Source organism: Pongo abelii, chromosome 14, assembly GCF_028885655.2.
Source record: "Pongo abelii isolate AG06213 chromosome 14, NHGRI_mPonAbe1-v2.0_pri, whole genome shotgun sequence".
NCBI classification, from domain to species: Eukaryota; Metazoa; Chordata; class Mammalia; order Primates; family Hominidae; genus Pongo; species Pongo abelii.
This window is the reverse complement of record NC_071999.2, coordinates 117,070,945-117,087,940: the sequence shown is the minus strand read 5'-3', so window position 1 is coordinate 117,087,940 and position 16,996 is coordinate 117,070,945. Positions and strand designations below refer to the sequence as shown.

The window sequence follows — 16,996 nt, the reverse complement described above, 5'->3', positions numbered from 1 at the left end:
TGGCACCTCCTGCTCTCTGTCTCTTGTTCCCAATCTTGCCATGAGACGTGCCTGCTTCTGCTTTACCTTCCACCATGAGTAACAATTCCCTGAGGCTTCCCCAGAAGCTGAGCAGATGCCGGTGCCATGCCTCCTATACAGCCTGCACAACCACAAGCCAATTAAACCTCTTTTCTTATCAATTACCCAATCTCAGGTATTTCTTTATAGCAGTGCAAGAATGGCTGAACACAAGGTCCCATACAAAGTTGCTAATCTTTTTTCTTTCTTTCCCTAGAAGCTCCACCTTCCTCACCAGGAGTTTTTGTCTCCTGTAAAGGCTTCCAGGTCTAAGTGGTGAGCAGTTTGGACTTTTTGGGAGGTGTGAATGGAATCCTCCCTCTAACTTGTGATAAATATATGAAGAAAAGTTGAACCATTCATGTACCCCGGCAACCATCCATCCATTAACACTGCTAAGGACCAGTGCTAGGAGATCCAGAGTCTAGGGGCTTCTGTGGGCCCAGTCCATGAGGAGCCTGAAATTTATCAGGGAGGCCAAAAAGACAAACACCTATGGTAACAGGTGGAATGCGGTGAGGAGAAAAGTATTCTCTGATGGAGGAGCAGTCACGGTACAGAAAGGATGAGGGGACTCCACAGGCTGGGGAGCTTGTCCCCAACATGGCCGAGGTATTCCTGGCTCTTCACAGACCCATGGACAAATGCCCCACCATCAGAGGACATTGGGTAGGGTGCCCATACACCCTCAGCAGACACTGGGCATGGTACTTGTCCACTGTGTCAGACCTTTCTTGCGTTGCTATTAGTAAGTACCTGAGGCCAGGCACCAGTGGCTCATGCCTGTAATCCCAGCACTTTGGGAGGCCAACGTGGGCGGATCACGAGGTCAAGAGATAGAGACCATCCTGGCCAACACTGTGAAACCTCGTCTCTATTAAAAATAAAAAAAACTAGCTGGGCTTGGTGGCGTGCACCTGTAGTCCCAGCTACTCGGGAGGCTGAGGCACGAGAATCGCTTGAACCCAGGAGGTGGAGTTTGCAGTGAGCCGAGATCATGCCACCACACTCCAGCCTGGGCAACAGTGTGAGATTCTGTCTCAAAAAAAAAAAAGTACCTGAGACTGTGTAATTTATAAGAAAAGAGTTTCAATTGGCTCAGAGTTCCACAGGCTCTACAGGAAGCATTGTAGCTTCTGCTTCTGGAGAGGCCTCAGGAAGCTTCCAATCATGGCTGAAGGCAAATGGGAACCAGGCACATCACATGGTAAAAGCCGAAGTAAGAGAGGTGGAGAGCAGGTGCCACACATTTTTAAATGACCAGGTTTTGCAAGAACTCACTCACTGTCTCGAAGACAACACCAAGCCATGAGGGATCCACTGCCATGATCCAATCCCCTCCCACCAGGCCACGCCTCCGGTATTGGGGATTACAATTCAACATAAGATTTGGGTGGGGACAACATCCAAACTCTATTATTCCCCATCATTAGACACTGGGCATGGTGCCTGTCCATAATCATTGGACACAGGGCATGGTGCCTGTCTACCATCACTGAACACTTGGCATGGTGCCTGTCCATAATCATTGGACACAGGGCATGGTGCCCGTCCATAATCATTGGACACTGGGCATGGTGCCCGTCCATAATCATTGGACACTGGGCATGGTGCCTGTCCATAATCATTGGACACAGGGCATGGTGCCCATCTACCATCACTGAACACTGGGCATGGTGCCTGTCCATAATCATTGGACACTGGGCATGGGGCCCACCCATTATCACTGGACAATGCGCTGGATACTGGGCATGGTGCCCATACACCTTCATTAGACAATGGGCATTGTACCCATCCACCACCAATGGACACTGAGCATGGTGCCCATCCACCATCATTGGACACTGGGCATTGCACCATCCACCATCACTGGACACTTAGCACAGCACCTGTTTGTAATCACTGAACAATGGCTATGATGCCTGTCCACCATTATTGGGCATGGCACCCATACACCCTCATCAGACACTGGGCATGGTCCACCATCATTGGACACTTGGCATGTCCAATGACCATAATCACTAAACAATGGGCATGGTGCCTCTCCACCATTACTGGACACTGGGCAAGGCACTTGTACATTCTCATCAGACATTGAGCATGGTACACTATTATTGGACACTGGACATGGCGCCCATCCACCATCAATTGACCCTGAACATACCTGTCCATCATCATTAGACATTGGACATGGCACCCATCCATCATCATAGCACACTTGGCACGGTGCCTGTCCATAATCACTGGACACTGGGCATGGCCCATCCAGCATCATGGGACACAGGGCATGGCACAGTCCCCACCATTGGACATGGGACACAGTGTCCATCCACCACCAGGAGACTCATAGCACTGGACATGGCACTCATCCATTCAGGCCTTTGAGAACTCCCAGAGCAACAGTTTCCTTGGGCAGCAGAGCAGCCACGGGACTCTGAGGGAGCCATGCTTGGCGGGAGTGAAGGGCAGGCAGTGGGCAATGTGGCCAGAAGATTGCCTCGCTGGGCTGACCCATGTTCCCCAGCAGCTGACGGCTTTGTGGGTCAGTTTCCACCCTCTCCGTCGGCTCAGCTGGCCTCAAGTGTTGGGGACCACCCCACTTTAAAAGGATTAATCAATAAGTCACATTAGCAAATTCACCATCAGCAAATTGAACCCTCACTGTCTATAGGGGACATACTATTGAGGAGGAATCAGTTAATTTAAGCAGATAGCTAATTACTCCTACAAGTAACCAATTACAAAGCTGCTATTTCTTCAGATGAATGCTAAGCCTGCCCACTGACATCTGACCCAAAACACTGGACCTGCACTTGACCGTGGTCTGACGGAGGAAGCACCAGGGGACAATTCCAGCTGGTACTAGAGTTCACTCAGGAAAGCAGGGCTTGGAGCAGGGGCCAGCGCCTGCTGCTTAGGGTCAGTTCCCCCACTACCAGTGTGGCTAATGTGAGCCTGGGCATGTGGACGAGAAGGAGCTTGAGGGGTGTGTAGGAACAGGAGCCCTGCCCCGCAGGCTGTGGCCACGGGTGGAGTTGGGAGAGTCTGAAGGAGCCCTCACCTCGAGTATTGTTGCAAAAGAGTGTGAGCTCCCTTGAAAGATAAGCCGCGCTCGGGGAGCTCCATTCCTCACCCCGGAGCTGTGGGCTCAGCCTCTCAGCACCCCGGGCTCAGCCTGTGAGTCCTGGTGTGGGGAAGACGATGCCTGTGTGCCATGATTGTTGGTGGATTAAATCATTCACCAGGTGTCCATCTCCATCCGCAACCGTCACAACTGGCTTGGTGGAAGAGGTTGTTCTGTACTAGCCACAATATTTGTGATTCTCCTCCCTTTAAATGAATTAATCAATAACATCATTGTCAAATTCACCATCAGCAAATTGAACCCCAAAATTAAACATCCAAAACACAGACTGACTCAGTGGTGGTGCCAAGGGGGGGCTTAGGTGGAGATGTTCACGTTTGTCGAACACCTTCACCAGGGAGTGGCCATGCCTGGCGCAGGGCTTCCAGCCCACCTGACCTTCTCTGCAGGCGCTGAACACTCCCAGCCTCCCGCATTTGGGTGGGGCCGTGTGATTCCTTTCAGGCCGATGGAGTGCAGGCAAAAGTGACAAACCCACTTCCAGGATTGGCCTGAAAACTCTCACAAAATCATCTCCACTCACCACACCCATCACTCCGCTGGGAGGTGGTAAACTGAGGTCCCCAAATCATCTTGTAGAAAGTAATTTGCAGGAAATCAGACTGGACTGTGATGTAAGCCAGAAATCAGGCTACATTGGATTCACCCTTTTCCTGTTTAGGAAAAAACAACAAGTGCAGCTCACTGCCAGCGCTCATATAATTTTACATAAATACGCTCTTTGAGGCTGAAGCAAATAAGATTTTCAATGTGAAAATAAAATATAAAAACTGTTCTTGGAGTTATTTCTAAACAGAACTAGCATCAGAATTGTCTGAATCATCAGAATTGTCTATTTTTGAAAAATCAGATTCATCAAATGAATCTTCGGCCAAAAACTGTTTGAGAATGATGTTAACATCACGCGGAGGAATGCTACGTTTTCTAGGATTTGACATTTTCAGCGACTGAGAATAACTATATTTTGTAAGTGGAAGTACCTCTACTAAAAACAGAATGCTATAAATAGAAGGATGTCTTTTGTTTCCGAAGTCGATATACTCGAGCACTGTGAAAATAATAAAAACAAGATATTGTGTGGCAAAGTTATCTCGGAGTAAATGCTGCAGGCACAAGCACCACCAGTGAGTATTCTTGGGGCAAATAGGAAAGGGTTAAACTGCTGGGATGGAGGGTTATCTGTTACCAGGCTAACGTTTGCGCAAATCGAATACAGAGCATGTATTTCCAAGAAGTTGCTGCCTGCATGGAACAAGCAACAAGTCACCTGCGGCCAGAAGCCACCCCCATTAGATTCCACAAAGCCTTAGTGCGAAGGATTGGTCAGCAGCGGAAGCTTAGAAATTGGACCAGCCTGGCCAACATGGTGAAACCTCATCTCTACTAAAAATACAAAAATTAGCGCAATCTCGGCTCACGGCAACCTCCACCTCCTAGGTTCAAGCGATTCTCCTGCCTCAGCCTCCCGAGTAGCTGGGATTACAGGCACCCACCACCATGCCTGGCTACTTTTTCTATTTTTAGTAGAGATCGGGTTTCGCCATGTTGGCCAGGCTGGTCTCAAACTCCTGACGTCAGGTGATCCACCCACCTTGGCCTCCGAAAGTGCTGGGATTACAGGTGTAAGCCACCACACCCAGCCTGAATCTCCAATTTCTAAGCTTCTCTGCTGACCAATCCTTCTTCAGAATGAAACCATACTTCTTCGGCTATTTTAATGTCAGTTATCTTATGTCAAAATAAAATACAAACACCCCAAGTGACACCACTCCATTAATACTGGATTCAGTTCACTGTAGCTTGGATGTTTAACTTTTCAAATTATGAGAAATGAGCCAGGCACAGTAGAGCATGCCTCTAGTCTCAGCTACTCAGGAGGCTGAGGCAGGAGGATCACTTGAGGCCAGGAGTTCAAGGCTGCAATGAGCTAAGATCATACCACTGCACTCCAGCCTGGGCAACAAACCAAGAAATAAAATTATAAGAAATGATCATTCATTATAAAATTAACCTGATAGCCAATATTAAGAGTTAGCCCGGGTGTGGTGGCTCACACCTTTAATCCCAGCACTCTGGGAGGCTGAGGTGGGCGAATCACTTGAGGTCAGGAGTTCGAGACCAGCCTGGCCAAGAGGGTGAAATCCCGTCTCTACTAAAAATACAAAAATTAGCATGACGTAGTGGTGGTGTGCCTGTAATCCCAGCTACTCGGGAGGCTGAGGCAGGAGTCTTTGAACCTGGGAGGCAGAGGTTGCAGTGAGCTGAGATTGTGCCACAGCACTCCAGCCTGGGTGACAGAGGGAGACTCTGTCACAAAAAAAAAAAAAAAGAAAAAAGAAAAGAAAAGAAAAAAAACAATATTAATAATTAAAGAGGCCGGGCATGGTGGCTCACACCTGTAATCCCAGCACTTTGGGAGGCTGAGGCGGGCAGATCACGAGGTCAGGAGATCGAGACCATCCTGGCAACACGGCGAAACCCCGTCTCTACTAAAAATACAAAAAATTAGCCGGGCATGGTGGCGCATGCCTGTAGTCCCAGCTACTCGGGAGGCTGAGGCAGGAGAATGGCGTGAACCCGGGAGGCGGAGCTTGCAGTGAGCCGAGATCGCGCCACTGCACTCCAGCCTGGGCGACAGAGCGAGACTCCGTCTCAAAAAAAAAAAAAAAAAGAGAAGAATAAGAAGAATTAAAGACGTTTGAACTTCCTGACTTCTTACACAGGCCTAGTTCTTGTAACATGAAACAGACGAGCACCACCTGCGGTGTTCATTCACATGCTTGGGTTGAAAAAGACGTAAGCTCAGGCTGGAGCGAGGAAAGGACACAGAGAGGTTTCGTATATGGGCTGTCTCAGGACCCCGAGCCTCAGGAAGTGGCTGCAACCCAAATTGCAAAGACCCCAGCACTCTTTTTCTCAGCGTTTAGCCTCCACCTCTGTGTATTCGCTTTGCTCCCCAGTCTCTAGATGGCTTTCACTGCTTGCTTGGGCTCCAGGCTACATGAAACGGTTCCACCCAGGCAGAAGGCAAACCTTATTCCAGATTTGCAGAGGGTCTAGCCTGAACCAGTCCACTATGGATGGGAAGTGGGCCCCAGAGAGCACACGGGGCATGGGGCTGGGCCTTCCCAGATCAGGGACCCTGAACCCGGAAGCCATTCCCTGCAGGAGCCACCGCCCTCAGAGGACACTCAGCTCCCCACGAAGCCCTCGCTGTCCAGTTCCGCTGCTACTTGTGTTGCCTGGACGCCACGTACCCATTTCACAACTAAACAGTTAAATCCTCGAGGGACTCACCCCTTATTTCTAAGGGTTTTCTTAGGTGGGCAGGATGGATAGGCGGGAAGCAGAGTCCTCCGTGGAAACATTAACTGCAGAGATAACCGCTTCAGAGCGAGGCAGTCCTTAAGCTCCCTGTGTCCACAGAGTCTGCTTGACAACGCCATCAGACACCTGGAAGTCATCCCCACGGTAACAATCAGCCGGCAGCAGCTGGATTAGCGGCCCGACACCAACAGCCAACACACCTGCTGGCACTGGGGACACATCAGTGCCTCACAACCCACAGGACACTTTTTGAAAAAAAAACTTAAGCATTTATGTACTGAAAGCTATTTTCAAGAGATATTATAGGAAAACACGGGCATAAATAAAGTTATATTGTATATTGGAATCTGGTTGAGATAATAAGTTTTAGATATGTGGTAATTTTCTACTAAACCCAAAAAAGAAAAATGCAAAGCCACGTAGCTAACAAGAAATATGTTGTATTTGTAAATACAAGTATATAGGCTGCAAGTAAACACAATAAATTTACTTGTAAATTTACAAGTACTTCACATATCATATAAAAGCAAATATAGACATTGTATTTCAGGAAATGCCAGTAAATAGAAAGCAAGCCACAATATGAAATGAATTAGAATAAATTTATATAAAATTCATACTGACAAGGCAAATGCATTACTAAAAATTCGTACAAAATATGGAGCAAAAAAGTAAATTTGGATGAGTCTTTACAAAGGTATCCACAGTACATGTAAAGAAAAACATAGTCCAATAAAAACGAAACAATATAGAACACAAGAATTCATTTGAAATAATTACAATGCCAGGTAACAGAAATGTCACTAAATATTTAATACCTGGTGAGCAGTAGGGAAAAAGTAAGTTCTGCTTGAACCTAGCAGCAATGTCGCCATCGCTTTAGGATCACACCTCTGGATGGTATTCAGTTCAAATCTTAAACTTTGTAGGAAAATCTCAGGTTCTGTGTCCAATAGGCTGTGACCTACGGCCGAGGCTGAGGCTGGACTCTTTGCCCGGGTGCCTGATGATGCTGCCCAATACCAGCAGGGGGCAGTGTTGCCACCCACATACCAGGGAACTCATGTCCCCAAAGAAAGCCATCGGAGGCAGGGACGTTCCAGGACATATTTTTGAGAAAATAACACGTATGGTACCTAAAACAACATCAAACCTGAGTTCATTTGGGAACTATGCTCGGGGGAGCCACCAATAACTGCACAGCAGCATTCAAGTCAAACCACAGCGCCTCCCAAGCACTGGGGAGCATGGGGGTCTCTGGAACCTGCACCTGCCTCCAACTGGTCAATTCGCAGAGCAGCCCTCTCCCCGCTGCGGCAGCGGCGGCACCAGTGCCATTGGTGAAGGCTTGCAGTGGACTGTGCCAACCCACCCACCAGCAATGCGTCTGGCCCTTCATAGAATCAAAGACTCCCATTCAGCTAAGAGAGATCAAGACTGTCCCCCAAACTAGAAAGTTGCTCTCAACACAGAGTTTTCATTTCATACCTGTCAAAAGAGCAGTTTTTACTTATTTAGACATAGGTTTTTATTAATATCACTCCTTTGTATACTTAACTAGGAAAATAAGGCAAAAACAATTGGTCTCGATTCCTCTCTGCTTCTTCAGGGTACGTCTGTCTTCCCAGTCACCGCTCCGAGCAGGACCGCACAGTTGGCCTCCTTGTGCCACATCGTTTCCTGTGGCCTCAGGAGCCTGAACTGGGGGCGTTGTGAGGGTCCCCACCAACGTCTGCCAGCGGCTTCTGTCCCACAAGTTTTTATGCAGACAAGGAGACAATGCAGCCAGGCGTGTCCTGAATCCAGAGGCGGTAAAATGGGGACAAACAGGCCTCTTAGAGCTGGGAACACGTGGTGTGTGGCAACTATAAATACATGGGTGTGCAAATGTACACTATGTATGCATATATTTATTATATATTTTATATATAATAAAATATATATTAAAGATAAAAGACAAATGCTAGCAGTGTTGTTGTCTGGTGGTGGCAGTCGAGGTGATGTAGTAACTGCTTCTTTTTTCCTTTATTTCACCATGTTTCACTGTTTTCTACGCGGAGCTTACATTTCTTTTTGAGTAAGATTACTTTAAGGAAACAACAATGACAAAGTGAAAACACCTCCTGTAGAGTCAATACAATTTCATCTAAATCACAGGTTTTTTTTCTTATGGACCTTGAAAAGCTGATTCTCAAATTTATATGGAAATAAATGAAGGACCAGGTACAGCCAGGACCCTTGGTCTTAAGGAAGGACATGGCTGGGGATGTGCCCCCTCAAAGCTCAAGACAACTCCAAAAGCTAAGTCTTTAGAACAAGCAGTTGGGCAAGACCATAAACACATGGGCAGTGCCACAGAGCGGGCCAAGTCCACTCTCACCCGGAAAACAGACCTCCATTAAAGCAGGCCTGTCCTGTTTAATAATAGCATATGTATAAGTGTGTAAACAGCAAATAAACACTACTCAATAAGCAGTACTGAGTCAATTCACTAAACAAAGGAAAATGAGATTCGATCCCTACTTCACATTATATTTTTAAAAATCAATTCCACATGGATTAAAGACTTTAATATGAAAAAAAAAAAACCATTATGAAACTCTTACACGATGAGGTAGAGGTTATCTCCTAAACCTTAGAGCAGGGAGGGCTCTTAATACACTCATACATACACACAATCATGAAAATAACTAATAAGCTGAACTATGTTAAAATTGAGAACTTCTACTCATCAAAGGACATCATCCCACCAAGAGATTAAAAAGACGAGCCAGGAAGTAGAAAAGAATGCCTGGGCATGTACCTGACAAAACATTCATATCCAGCAGATGTGGAGAATTCATATCAGTCAACAAGGTAAAAGACAAACAACCTAATAGAAAAGTGCTCAAAAATCCCCACCAGACAATTCACAGAAAAGGAAACAATAAGCTACCATTTTATACTTAAAAATCAGGCGACAGCGAATGCTGGCAGAAATTTGAATGTAGCAAAAAAGGAACTCATGCTCAATTCTGGGGAAGGTGGAAACTCGGGCGACCACTTTGGAAAGAACTGGGCATCATCTGATAGATGTGAGCATGTCCGTTCCATGGCCCATAACAGCCCTTCTTTGTTGTATGCCTGGAAAAATTCTGGCCCTTACGTAATAGGGATGTTTAGAAGAATGTTCACACCAGCATTGTTTGTAATAGTAAAAACATGTAAGCAACACAAACATCTCCATCAGTAGTAAGCTGGATAAATAGACTGTGGTCTGTTCTGTGTTACAACACTCTATAGCAGTGATACAGAATGAAACAAAGCCACTTGAATTCACATGATGTATCTTGAGCAAAGAGAAGTCATAGAAGACTATGTAATATAAGATTCCATTTGTGTAAGGTTCACAAACAACAAAACCGAGCAGGACATTTCTCCACTGAGACATACATAGTGGAAAACGCACAGGAAAAGCACAGGAATGGTTGCATACCCTGCAGGTGGTGCCTCCTGTGCAGGGGCAGGTCAGGGTGCCCACAGGTAGGGGCATGTCACCCGGGGGTGCATATGCAGGTGTTTGTCCTTATTCTTTTTCCTTAAACAGATATGCAAATTTTATGTACTCTTTTATATGTATAATCTATTTCACAACATAAGGGGAGCAATAATAAAACATTTGGTAAGAAATATGTATTATTTTTCTTCAGTGTTGATCCTTGAGGAAACATTTGCTGTACAAGAAGAGGAAGAAGAGGCTGATGAAGACTATTTTTAAGGGGATTAATTGGTATCCTTGAGGGCTTTTGGATTTGGTGTCGCTGGTTGCTATTTTTATCTTTTCCAAGGCTATGGTCTCGTTTGCCTTGCTACACCTTAGTAATGATTGTGGACTTTGGGGCATGTGGTTGTGGGAAGCAGCAAGAGGGGGAGCTGCCAGCCAGGCCACTGGCAGGGACTCTCATGGGACCTGCCAAGCCCGTAAGAGCCTCCTCACAGTGCCACAGAAGCCTCGGTTCTTGCAGAGGGACCACTGCCATCAGTGTTGTCCAGCCTCAGCCCCACCTCCACCCAACTCACACCTAGCAAGCAAACTCCAATCCCACGGCAATGATCATTTGGCCCTGCGTATAGCTCTGCCTTTAAAGAAGGAGCATGGGAGCCCCGGCCGCTTCTGTCCTGTCCAATTGGTTACAGTTCTTGCTGTAAATTAATACTTACTTCAGATTCTTGTGAGTTCTTTTAGCAGCCATTCTTAGGTGCTTGATCAATTATTCTGTATTATCTACTGACTTTCTGGGCCTACAAAATTGAAGCCAGACCCTGAAATGTGGTAATACCACCCTGTCAAGGCAAACATCACAGTGGGAACCTGTGTGGTCCCACACAGGTTTGTCGCAGGTGACAACTGGCTTTGCTCCCTGCCTTTCCAAGGGGTTGTTGGAAGGAGCTGCTACAACATTTCCATTCTGCAGATGAGAGAACTGAGGTGGCAGGGAGGTTGGGTAAATTGATCAAGGTCTTTCAAGCTGGAAGTGGCCACACAGACTGGTTTCAAAGTCAACATCAGAATGAATGGCAGATGATGGGGCCCCTGCTGTTCGTGCAACAGGACTGTCTGTGAATCAGAGCTTTGTGGCTTGGGGAGTGAGCCTGCCACACATTTTTGGTGAATTTGACAGTGGAAATGTTCCAGCGTAGACCCATCTTGTTTTTGCATCATTCCCCCTCCTGCCTTGATTAGATGCCCAGCTGGTCCAAAGGCCCCATGACTGCTGCTTCTGGGATGCTATTTAGTCACTTCCCAGAGCAATATTTGTTCCTTAAGCAAATAGAAATTTATCCATTTACACGTTTGTGACCACAGGGAAAGGCAACTGGCGCTCAGGAATAAAGCTGCACCCTCTCTTTTCACCAACAAGGACACAGAAGGGTTACGAGGCCATGAAATGCACTTGCTCTCCCTTCCTTCACACTGTTCTGAAAAGCCTTCTTAACTGTAACCTACCCTACAGGCCTCTCAAAAGGAATCGATGGAAAGTCCCTTGTAGGACGTGAGATATTGACTGATGTTGCAAAAACACACCTACTTCTGAAAGAATTATCTGGTTACCAGAAGACTTTTTCCTCTGGAAATTCTCCAAGGCTGTCCAGCCCCAGGGCGAGGTGAATCGTAAAGTACCAAGGAGCCCGAAGCCTTAGAGCACCTGGCTCAGTGGTTAAAGAAGAAAAGATGGAGATGACAGGTTTGAGGCTGGGAAAAAGAGGGAGAAATGAAAAAAAAAAAAAACAAAAAAAACCGCAGAGGCCAGAAAGATCAGATACCTAGCAGCAGCTGACAGAAAAGAAAGCTTCAGATGTGAGCAGCAGCAGGGCAGATGCTGCGGCAAGGAAGCCCCTTCTCAGACACAAAGCCCTCCACAAAACGATGCTCCAGGTGGACTTTCTTCTGCAAACCTTACCCCATCCCCAATTAGAAGGATTCAGAGAACTGAATTAAGGGTTTTGAGCATGTTAACACATTGAATATTTGGAAGGAAAACTAATAAAAGCTGTCTGTTACTATATTACCCATCCCAGAATGGAATGCATATACACCACTGTAATAGCAGGTTCTCTAGAAGCAAACACAAACAAAAAACCAGAACCAACAGGATATGTGTATATGTATATATAGAGAGATTACTTTTAAGGAATTGGCTCAGGTGACTATGGAGGCTGGTAAATTTGAAATCTGCAGGGTGGGCCAGCAGGCTGGAGATCCCAGGAAGACCATGTCTGCAGCTCCTGCTTGCTCAGGGAGGTCAGTCTCTGTTCCATTCAGGTCTTCAGCTGACCCGGGGAGGCCCACCTACTAGCAAGAGCCATCTGCTTTACTCAAAGTGCACGGGTTTAAATGTTCGTCTCATCCAAAAACATCCTCACAGAGACATCCAGAATGAGGTTTGACTTCACGTCTGGGCCCAGCCACATGGACACGTAAAATTAAGCATCGCAACCATGTAGACGCTACAGCTGTGACTGCTGTTCGTCGATTTACTGTGCTCCAACGTCACCTAAGCTTCATGAGGACAGGGATTTTTCTTTTTCTTCACTGCTATGTTTCCAGTGCCTAGCATTTAATAAATAAAATAAAATAAAATAAAATAAAATAAAATAAAATAAAATAATAAAATAAAATAAAAACACTGTTGACCACATGACTGTGTCGCTGTTGTTTGGGATTAGTGTGTGCGGCTGTGCATGCATTCATTTGGGAATTGGTCCCTCTGCTGGACAGACACTAAGGTGGCACCAGGGTCCCCACCTCCTGGTGTGTTCATATATTGCTGGAATCCTCTCTCCTCGATGTGGGGGGACCTGTGACTTGCTTCTGACCCCCAGAATATGGTAGAGAGATAGCATGTCTCCCATGATCCGGGTACATTCCCTGGCCTCCACCCACAGCCGACTTGCTCTAGAGCCTCCCTGCTGGCTGATGAAGTAAGTGGCCGCACTGGAAACTTCCGTGTGGAGAGAAACTGAGGGCAGTCACGGACCCGGACCCGGGGCCCTCAGAGAGAAAGTGAACTCGGCCAACAACCTGTGGGAACTTCCAAAGAGGTGGATTCTTTTCCAGCCCATCCTCGGATCCTCCGCATAAGAATACAGCCCAGCCAACACTGGATCCCGCCTAGTGAGAGCCCGGGCGGCGGACCCAGCGCGCGTGTCCGGAAACCGTGAGCTAACGCACGTGTGTGGACCCAGCGCGCGTGTCCGGAAACCGTGAGCTAACGCACGTGTGTGGCTCCAAGCTTCTCAGCTCCGTACGCAGCTGCGGAAAAGGGGTGCAGCCCCCTTGCAGTTGTTCCTGTGGGAGTGGGAAGACAGCCAGCTGGTGAAAGAACCCAAGGAAGAAGATCCGCGTCTGAGGCCTGGGTTTGCCAATCCGTGTCACCTTGGGCAGTTCCCCGGTGGATTTCTCTGAGCCTGTTTCCTCACCTGCCAAACAGTCCATCCCTAAAGTCTTTTTCTGTTCTGTGACTCTTTTATTTCAGAGGCAGTAAAGTTTGGAAGGAAAGCAAAGGTCAAAAAGAAACCCTGGAGGGTTGAAGGTCAAGTTGCCAAGAGGGGCGGTAGTGTGAGGGGGACGTCGTGAGGGGGGAGCGTGGTGACGGGGACGTCGTGAGAAGGACGTCGTCAGGGGAGGCGTGGTGAGGGGGGCGTCATGAGAGGGACTTCGTGAGGGGGGCGCCTCGTGAGCGGGGCGCCATAAGGGGGGCGCATTGTGAGGGGCGCGCGTCGTGAGGGGGGCGCGTCGTGAGGGGGCGCGTCTTGAGGGGGTTACGTTGTGAGGGGAACGTCGTGAGGGGGCCGCGTCATGAGGGGGATGTGTCGTGAGGGGGGCGCGACGTGAGGAGGGCACGTAGTGAGGAAGGCGTCATGAGGGGGACTTTGTGAGGGGGGTGCGTCGTGAGGGGGACCTCCTGAAGGAGGTGCATCGTGACGGGGGCGTCGTGACGGGGATGTCGTGAGGAGGGCGCGTTGTGAGGGGGACGTCGTAAGGGGGGTTGCGTCGCGAGGGGGCGTCGAGAGAGGGACGGCGGGAGGGGGGCGCGGGGGCTTCGTGAGGGGACGTGTCGTGAAGGGGGCGCATCGTGAGGGGGACGTCTTAAGGAGGGCACGTCGTGAGGAAGACGTCGTGAGGGGGACATCATGAAGGAGGCGCGTCGTGACGGGGGCGTCATGAGGGGGATGTCGTGAGGAGGGCGCGTGGTGACGGGGGCATCGTGTGGGGAGCGCGTTGTGAGGAGGCGCGTCGTGTGGAGGGCGTCGTGACGGGGACGTCGTGAGGGGCGCGCAGTGAGGCGAGTCTCTGCCCCCTCCCCCTGGAGCTCCCGCTCCCCAGCTCCCCCCACCGTCAGGGGCTCTTCCTGTCAGTGCCTCATGGCCCTTGCATTCGCCGCCCCCAGGCAGCCCTGTCCTCCTTGGGGAGTCAGCCTCTCTCGCCTGAGCCCGAGGGCCGCCTCCCCTTCTGCGCCAGCCCCCTTTGGCTTCCGGCTCTGGAGATCTGCCCTCCAGTGGATCTGTCCGAAACCGCCCTCACTTAGCGGGGCAGGAGGCAGCAAGCGCGCGCTGCGGGCAGGAGCGGTTTCTGCAGGAGGGACCCTGCCTGAGCTAAACACTGAGAAGACGGCAGGAGGCAGAAGGCGAGAGGGGGGAAAGGAAAATAATCTGGAAAGTTCCACCGCAGGAAAGACAGTCCTGGTGGCCAGCTGGCCTCTCAGAGACCCCTTAGTAAGCTGAGGACCTGAACCCTTACGGAAATGGAATTGAGACAAGCACGAAGCAGAGTGGAACGAAACAGAACAGGGGAGACGCGGGCACAGGGGAGCGCAGAGGGATCTCTGGGTGCTTAAGGAATGGAGACTGCGGCAGGCCAGCGGGGCTAAGTCCCGGGGGCGCAGATGCCTGTGTGCGGGGGCAGGTGCTTGAGTGCGGGGCTAACAGAGGCTGGCATCCCCGAGCTCCGTCTCCACACGTGCTGACTCGTGGCTCAGGAGGAAGCCTCGCCTGGCAGAAAGCCTTAGAATCCAGGGGCCTCTGCCCAGAGGAGGTCTCGTCGTGTGTCGAAGGACCAGGGCGAGGGCGCTGGGCTTCCCTGTGCTTCGCTGAAGGCCCTGGCACTCTCACTGCTGGCCTGGCCGTGGAGGGAAGGGCTCGGAGAGTAAGTGCACGCTCCTGGCACTGTCGTGCGTGCAGTGGCGCCAGAACCCGTGAGTGTCGGCCAGGCAGTGCGGCAGCAGGGAGTACGTTTGCGGCTCTGGCTTCAACCGACCTGGGCTTCAATTCCGAGTTCCACCGCTTTGGAGCTGTGTGGCCATGGATAATGGCTCAACCTTCCCGAATGATTTTTTTCATCTGCAACCATGGAGAAAATTATAACAGCCACATGAAAGGATTGTTGAGGGGATGCAGTGAGTTTCTTCAAAGCACTGAGTAAACATCCTACACAGTTCTCAAGCCCCGGCTAAATGGGGAAAAGCCCCTTAAGGATGGGGCCATGTTAGTAGGTTACTCTTAGTCCTCAGCACTTCCGCATCCATTATTTCTCTTAATGAATTAATATCTGTGAGGCATGTGTTATAAATAATATTCCCTAACTGGATTTAAAAGGGGAGCGTCCTGGGAACTTCAGGCTCTTTAAGGAGTGTGGCCCCTGTCACCCCGGGGACCAGGGCCCCTGCAGCCGGAGGTGTCAGCCAGGGTGAGGACCTCTTCCTTTTCTTTGAGAGTAGGACTAAATTAACAAGCTGAAGCCAGCTTACCTTGGATGTGGATCATTTTGGCAGTGTTCAACTTTGAGACAAGGAAGTCTGAGACATTATTGTCAGCGGAGAGAGGCCCCAGACAGAAGGTCACTTCCTGAGGTGTCTGGGGAGCACTGCGGCAGGAGACCCCCCATTTCCCAGCAATTGCTTCCTTACTCAATCTTTCAGCTACCTGGACTTTACTACCACATCTACAGAGTCATCATTGGCTTCTAATGATGAGCCTGAGGCACTGGGGTGCCTTCTGAATCATCAGAGCCAGATGAAATTGTGTGTTATTGAGATGTGCTGTTCCCATCTTTGCAAAGAGGCCATGGATGCATGCAATGAAAGCTTTTGCTGAGCCGAATACACTGTTAGCACGACTGTCTCCCCAGCCCTGACGTATTGCACCAGACAAACACCAGACGTCAAGGACATTGGGAAAGCACCGACATGTTCAGCCAGGCAGTGTGGGGATGGACCCCCAGTCCGGAGATGAAAACCTCCAGCCAGCCCAGTGCTTCCCAGCAGGGAGCACAGAACACCATGAAGCCTCAAGATGTTGCTTTCCTAAAACAGACCAGCGTGGTTCATGGATTTGGGGCTCTAAGTGCCCCCATTTCTCTTCTCCTAGACCTCATCCCCAGCATCGTGACACTATTCAGGCTGGAGCACCCAGCTGGGAGGTTAAACTTTCCTAACCTGGGCTCAACCTTGGTTTCGTTTCAGTCTTAATTTTGCTTCAGCCTGGTCTGTCTTGCTGGTTTATGCTGTCATCTAATACAGGGCCAGCAATGAAGATGCTTAGTAAAAGCTGTTGAAAGGATAAATTTAAAGGTTTAAGTTGTTTTATTTTACTATTTTATTTATTTTTTTCATTTCTTGAATATATAATATGCACTGGCATGCCCCTCTATTCCTCCAGCACTTATTTCTACCATTCAGAGACAAGCACGTTTACCAGTTTCTTGGCAATGCAAGTATTATATAATGCATTATCTGCATAAACATATGCCATACATACACATACATACATGTATACACATATACAATATATTATATGAGTGACAGTATCCTAAACATACTTCACATTGTTTTTGTTTGTTGTTCTTTTTTTTCCTTTTTACTTCTTCACATTAGTTTTTTTAACTTTCTATATTGGAAATTGTTTCATTTCAGCACATATAGAGCA

The 16,996-nt window shown here is 48.7% G+C and overlaps 1 long non-coding RNA gene across 1 annotated transcript; it reads right to left on the bottom strand.

Moving 5' to 3' along the window:
* Positions 1 to 12,010: 12,010 nt before the first annotated feature.
* LOC129049601 (uncharacterized) lies at positions 12,011 to 13,817 on the bottom strand. Its single transcript, XR_008512827.2, has 3 exons — positions 13,449 to 13,817; positions 13,095 to 13,361; positions 12,011 to 12,623 (listed from the first exon to the last, which is right to left on the bottom strand). It is a non-coding gene; the product is annotated as an uncharacterized LOC129049601 (long non-coding RNA).
* Between the last annotated feature and the right edge of the window lie 3,179 nt (positions 13,818 to 16,996).